The sequence below is a fragment of the Penaeus monodon genome, chromosome 38, assembly GCF_015228065.2.
Source record: "Penaeus monodon isolate SGIC_2016 chromosome 38, NSTDA_Pmon_1, whole genome shotgun sequence".
In the NCBI taxonomy this organism is placed as follows: domain Eukaryota; kingdom Metazoa; phylum Arthropoda; class Malacostraca; order Decapoda; family Penaeidae; genus Penaeus; species Penaeus monodon.
In genome coordinates, this window is record NC_051423.1 from 17,068,528 (window position 1) to 17,076,027 (window position 7,500).

The following is a 7,500-nucleotide window of genomic DNA, read 5'->3' on the forward strand; positions in this document are numbered from 1 at the left end:
GTTTTTCAAAAGAGGTAATGAAAAAAAAAATGTAGATGAACGAATGCACAAGGAAAATAATACGTAATAAAAATACTTAAAATAAAAAATAATATAGAAATGAATATATGATTTTTTGTAAAAAAAATAGTAAAAACAATAAAAACACAAAAAAAAACAAAAACAAACAACAAAAACAACACAAAAAACAAAAACAACCAACAAAAATAGTAAGATAAATTTTCAACAAAAAATTTAAAAATAATGGGTAGTGGATTCTCAGCATTACTAATTAAAGAGTTTCGGGTTTTGGGGGAAAACCTGGAGAAGCATATTCCATTCGTACCCCAAAGACCCTAATGTGCTCGTTTATCTTATGTTCCGAGACATTGTTTTTTGGGGTTATTTTGACCACCTTAAACTATTGAAAGATGTAAATTACGGCAATCTTACTTATAAATCCTCGTACTGATGTTTTTTTTAATTTACCAAAGAAATGTTTTCACTGAAATTTTTATGTAGGGAAAAATCTTTCAATCTATTGCCAAAGAAATAGTTTTTAAAATTCTTTTTTCTAAAAAAATTTTAAACCCTATAAAAATTTAAATTAAAAAAAACACATGATATTTTTCTTTTTCCATCCTTCCCGGGGCAAAGAGAATGTCTAAGGGGAATTTCCCTTTTCCCTTCTCTCTCTCTCTCTCTCTCCCCTCTCCTCTCTCCCTCTCATCTCTCTCTCTCCCCTTTCCTTTTCTCTCTCTCTCTTTTCCTCTCTCTCTTTTCTCCCCTCAAACACATCCACTAGTTTTTTTATTCTTCACATAACGAAGGGGATTTTTTTTTTTTGTCAGAAAAACTTTTTCTAAATTCCTTTCTTGTTGGGGTAGAATTATTTTCTTACCATGAAAGCATAAAAATACTTCAAAGTTTTTCTTTCCTATATTTTCGCATAACTTTTTTTTTTTTTTTAAGATATTCCCTTTTTTTTGTAGAATATTTTTTGCACCCAAAAACTTTAAAAACTTCGAATGTTTTTTCTATATCTTCACTCAAAAGGGGAAAGAGAGGATATAAGGCCATTCGGCACGCCCCAAACCAGGAATAAAAAAGCAAAAAGTTCAAGCCCTTCTGTACATAGAATGCTATACAACTTGTAAAACATTAGGGGGGGTTTTCCCAAATTTAAACTTTTCACAAGTGTACAAAGCCACTTTTTGGGAACCCCCCTTCCCCCTTCAAAAAATACCCCAAAAAAAAAAATTGTTTTCCAAAACCCCCAATTTATTATGTAAAGGCTAACAAACCCATTGGGCGTTGTTCTAATCTGCTGTAACCATCTGTATACCCCGGGGTTCAGTATTGGGGCGGGGCGGACTATGGCCCCCGGGACTATACAGGACAAAACAAAAACCGATCAAAATTTTCTCTATTTTAAAAAGCGAAAACTTGTCCAACCCCCCCCCCCCCCCCCATCCACCGTACATTTTTGTATGCTTTGAAAAAGTTTGAAATTGTAAACCATCCCTTACATGTAAACTTCAATACTAAGAAAAATTATGTGCCACATATGCCAAACCCCCCACTAAGAGTTGCAAAAAACCACGCAAAAAAAAAAATTAAATTTTGGTAATTTACAACCCTTTCCTTTTCTTGTTACCTAAATTGCCCAACTTAACACACGAACTTTTTTATTACCCGGGGACGCAAACTTCTGCAAAAGTGGGTGACATCAAAATTAAAAAAGTTTGCTTTTTTGATTTGAATTCTGAGGCAACTTTTCTTTTTTTTCTTTCTTTTTTTTTTTTAATCCTGTGTTCCATTTTTTCGAAGTAAATACGAAAAACACACTTTACTCCCTTCGTTGTTCTACTTGCAATTTTTCGACCCCCCCTTTTTTGGAGTTTCTAGAGAAACCATTTTTGTTTAAATGGACTTAGAAATGTGTTAATACATACATGCATCCATATTTTTGAGGTTGTGTGTTGTGTGTGTGTGTGTGTGTGTGTGTTTGTGTTGGGTTGTGGGGGTTTGTGGGGTGTGTGTGTGTGTGTGTGTGGTTGTGTCGTAAAAACACAACTCTCTTCATTATCTTTCATTTTCTTCCTATTCCTAACTATCTATCTCTCTATCCGTCCATCTTTCTATTTTTTCTTTCTGTCCATTTATCCACCCATCCCCCCCTTTTTACCTATCTACCTTTTTTTCAACCCGTCCTCACCCATAAATCTATCCATCTATCTACTATCTGTCTACTTGCATTATATCCACCTCCATTCTTACCTCTCTCCTATCTATCTATTCACCCTTCGTCTTTCGACCTACCCTCATCTATCTATTTCCCTATCCATCCTCTACCTAATCTCCCCATTCCCTCCGTCAACTCTCGTGCCGACGGTTCCCCCACGCTTTCGATACAAATGCAATTGAAATTTGGAAAGAGCAAAAGCAGACGCAACATATATTTCCTTGGGGGTAAGGGGGGAAAAAAAACTTGGGTCCTTTCTTTACCATTCTGACGGAGGTTTTTTCTATTTTTTTTGTTTTTTGCTTGTTGGTTTTTGTTTTTTTTTTGCTTTTTTTTATAAAAAAGTTTTTTCGCAGACAAAATTCTATAAGAGAGGTGGTATCAAAATTTTTTTTTTTTTCGTATCTTTCACTCCAAATAAAAACAATAAAAAAAAGCAAAAAATAAAAGCTAAACCCAATAAAGGAAAAAAATAAATACTTTTCGAATTTCGAAGTCTATCCCCGTAAGAAAAAGAGAAAAGGGAAAAAGGGAAACGGCGCTCAGAAGGCATTTTCAGGGGGTTTTTTTTGCCCAAATTTGTCCCCCTAATCGATCCATGCCCCTTTTTTTGCAGCGATGGAGAGGCCGGCTCAGATTTGGCATGGAGTGGCGCTTTTTAAAAAAATTTTTCAGCTGGGGTTTTTTGCTCCTGACTTAGTGGGGAAAAAGGATATCCGCCTAAAACATGCACACAAGCGCACGCGCAGACATATCACGCACCCACCCAACCCCCCCCCCCCCACACAAAAACAAAAACCCCACAAACCGCAAAAAAAACACACCCCACACAACCTCCCCCCCCCCCCACACACACAAAAACACAAAAAACACACACACACACACACAAACGCCACACCCACACAAACCCAAACTAAAAACAAACCCAAAATTTAAACACACACACACTTTCAAAAATACCACAACATTTAAAACCCCACAACAACATTTAAAAAACACCATTTTAACACACCCTTTAAAAAAACCAACACAAAAACACACAAAACCCCCCACAAACCCCAAAAACCAAAACACACAAACCGAAAAACACCCCCACACCAAACCCCCCCCCCCCCCCCCACACAACCAAACCCGCACAAACAAACACACACCACACCACACCACAAACCCCACAACACAAAAACCCCACAAACACACACACACCACGACACAAACACACACACACACCCCGCACCCGCACCCCACCCCCACCCACACACAGCCCACACACACAACCCACAAAAACAAACCAAATTTAAAACACAAACCCCCAAATTTAACACAACCCCACATTTAAACACACCAACAACATTTAAACCACAAAATTTTAAAAACACACATTTAAACACCCACACACACACACAACCCCACACACAACACACAACACACACCACACAAAAACAACACACACAAACCCGCACAAAAACAAAAACACACACAACTTCATACAATAAGTCTTTCGTTACCTGGACCATGTGGCTGTTTACCACTTGGATCCAATCCAAAAAGGAACCTTTTCCTCAGCGAGGCGTAGTTACAATTATCTGATCTCCTTTACCTTCAGTTCGTACCCCACCCACTGGGAAGGTCTGGTAAAGGGCGGCCCAGCCCCCCCCTCGGGCAGCTGACCTACACGGGGGCCCCTTTATCCCCCAGAATAGTCTCGTTTTTCCCAACGTGTGGCCCTTTAAAAATAAAGAGTCCGCTGTTAACAAGTTACTCCCTCTGTTCACCATTGTCTAAAATCTACCTTCACAAACTGGCGTCCTTCCGGCTCGCAGCAAACGCAAACCTTCGAAAAAATCCCTCGCCGTTCAAAAACTTGTCTAAAAAAAAAAAAAAAAAAAAGTAAATACACGTTTGGGCCCCTTTCTATTATTTTTTTGCCCTTCCCTTTTCACCCATTTATTGTTGAGCCTTTTTTTTTTGGGTAAAAAATGCTAAATGACAGCAAAGGCCGTTCTCATACTATTTTTTTGACTCAAACGCATTCCCATGATGAAAAAATGTGGGCAATAACTGAATTGTTTTGTTAAATTAAAAAATTTTAAATTAATTTTTTCTCGTTTTTAGAGATTTTGTTTTTTCCCGCCAAAATTTTACCGTTCTTTATTTTATCTTTTAAAAAAATCTTTCATTTTTTCTCGTTCCTCCCCTCGCCCAACCTGACCCCCTTTTTCCCTTTCTTTTGGTCAGGGAAACATGGGAAGGGGGCAAGAGACCTTGTTTTCCCTGTAATTTGGTTGTTGTTTGTTGATGCCTTGGGGGTTAAACCCTAGCATTGTTAAAATTGCTTTTTGGTGACGTTTTTTTCGGGGCTAGAGGAGCTGTAACGCAATTTTATTAAAAATTTTTTATATTAAAAATAGCTAGGGTCTCCCCCATATCATGTGCACAGGATTGCCCATATTTCCCCAGGGTTGCTAAAACCTAATAAATCTGCCTCCAACGTTCGACAGTAGTACAGTAAAACCCAATTTTTTCATCGATCGGCAACTTTGAGTTGGTGTGCCCCCGAATACTCCCTTAATTACTGGGACTAGGGGGGGGTTTAAAAGCTGATATTATTTTGCTTATTAATACCCCCTTCTCACCCTCTTGGTCCTGCATTTTTTTGGGAATTCCCAAACGATAGGAAATTTGCAAAAAACAGCAAAATGTCACGATACCAAAAAGAGCAGGTTATTTTTAGGTTTTCCTGGCTCAGTCGCTCAGTCAATTTTACGGCATTTTGGGGATTGGGTTTTCCCTCGATGAAATCTAACATGCATAGCTGACTTACCCTTTGGGGTTAATTGCTGACTCCGGAAGATTTTTTTGTGAATGCTTCGAAAAGTTTTTTTCATGTCACCATTTTATTCATGCACCATTTTGTGGGGTATCATTAAAATTTTAATTCAGGTGGGATTTTAAATTTAATTTTTTTTTCTAGCATTGCTATTTACCCCAGTTTTTCTAAAAAGAAGGGTTTTAAAACGTGTTTTTTGATTTATTCTCTGTGTGGGGCACTCCACTTTCACTCTCATTCCGCAGGTCACTCACACCGCAACACACACACACTCCCTCACTCCCGCGGAAAAAAGAACTGAAACCCTTTTTATTTTAAAAGGGTTGGGTTTCTGTCTTAGTTCCGGTGTAAGATTTATGATGTTCTCTTTAGCCCACATTTTGTCAGTCTGACATGCTCGTAAAATGTCATTTCATTTATTTCTTCTCTTTGACGCAAAGGTTCAAATAATCCTGCGATTGCCGTTGTCGTTTCCCTTTCATCTCTATCTTCGAATGGTTGGGAGTTCAAACCAGGGCCCATCGGTCGTACTGACGTTAGGGACCACTCGCCCCAGGGGCTGTGGATGGCGTGCCTGGCGGGCGCCCACAAACCATCACTCCAGGAGCTCGTTAGTGCAGGTATCAACCGCCCAAGTGCCCCCCTCTGCCCACGCCCCCCCCTATCCAATGAAGATTAAGGCCGAAAGGACCTGGACGAGATCTGTAGGATTTGGACAGGACGTCGCCGAGTTAAACCTGGACGGGACTACGAGGAAATCTAGGCGAATCCGAGACTTTCGAGGGAAAGGTGGACATCGAGGAAGACAGTTACACCGGGACCGGAGGATGAAATGACAGGGACGAGCAGCCCCAAGATGCCCAGGACAAAACCCCAGAAAGAGAGACCACCAAAATTAAGGGCACCCTTGAGGGAAAACAAGGCCCCCCGGGGTGAGGCCGGGGTAGGGGGGCCAGCAAAATAACATATAAAAATCATTTCTGTTACCAGTGGACCACTGGCTGTTTCCACATGGGTCCAAGTCCCAAATAGGAAATATTCCTCGCGGGGCGTAGATGATAAATTTATCTGATCTTTTTTTGTGCCTTCTTTTGTGACCACACCCCACGTGTAAAGGGCGTCTAGAAATTCTCCCTCCGGGGAGGCTGACCGACAGGAGCCGCCTTACCCCCAAGACATAGTCTGGGTGTTTTTCCCATATTTTGTGTCACTCTTACTAATAAACACGCTTTAACAAGTATAACTCCGTCTTTTCCCTTTCCCTTTGGATCTAGCCTTTTACACCACAACACACACACACACGACACACCACACCACTCACACACCACACACCCCACACACCACCACCACACACACACACACACACACACAACACACAACCCCACAAACACACACAAAAAACGCACAAAACCCCAAACCACTTAAACACAGACCACAAAATTTTAAACACACACAAAACCCACACCACTACACACACACACCACACACACACACACCCACACCCAACACCACACACACACACACCACCCCAATACACATCGCCACGATAATACAACTATATATATATAATATATTATATATATTAATATATATTATATTATATATATATTATATAATATTGACCGTACCAATGCGAGTTCGTAAGCCGATTTTACTCTCTCGTCTTTAAAACTTTTCGTTTTGCTCTGAATTGCTCTTACTCGCACGAAGGGGGAGCTTGAAGACACAAATGAAATTTTTTAGTCGCATTTTTCTTGTAAAAAACTGATCAAGAATTCTATTCAAACTTTTAGTTTCAGAAAAAATGTATAATCAACTTTTCAGGCGTAAACAGTCTGATATATGCATGACGATTTTATATCATCCATATCACTCTATTTCTCGTAAAAAGTGACAATAATAAAGATAAGATAAAATAAAAGAAAAGAAAGAAAGAGAGAAATGATAATAAGTAAATAAATAATAAGAAGAAAATACAAATAACCACAACACCTACCACACGTCCCAGTCACCTCTGCGTGTTATTCTAATGTAAACAAATGAAATAAGATAAATAAATCATTATAAAATTAAATAAACAAATAATTATATCATAAATAAGATGAATAAATAATTATAAAATGAAATAGAAAAATTATATGTGCAAACCATATATTCTACAGACTGTCCCATCTATGAGAAATAATTTACGTCAGCGATGCACCGAGCAAGCTAATGCATTTATATACAGATCTTTAGTTATATTTTTAAGAATTTATTAACGGCAGCAGTGTAAAAGGTATATATATATATATATACACATATATACATTTATATAATATATATAAATGTATATATATATGTGTATATGTATATATGTACACATATATATACATTGATATATATACATTGAAAATATTTTATATATATATATTATATATAATATATATATATATATTATATATATATA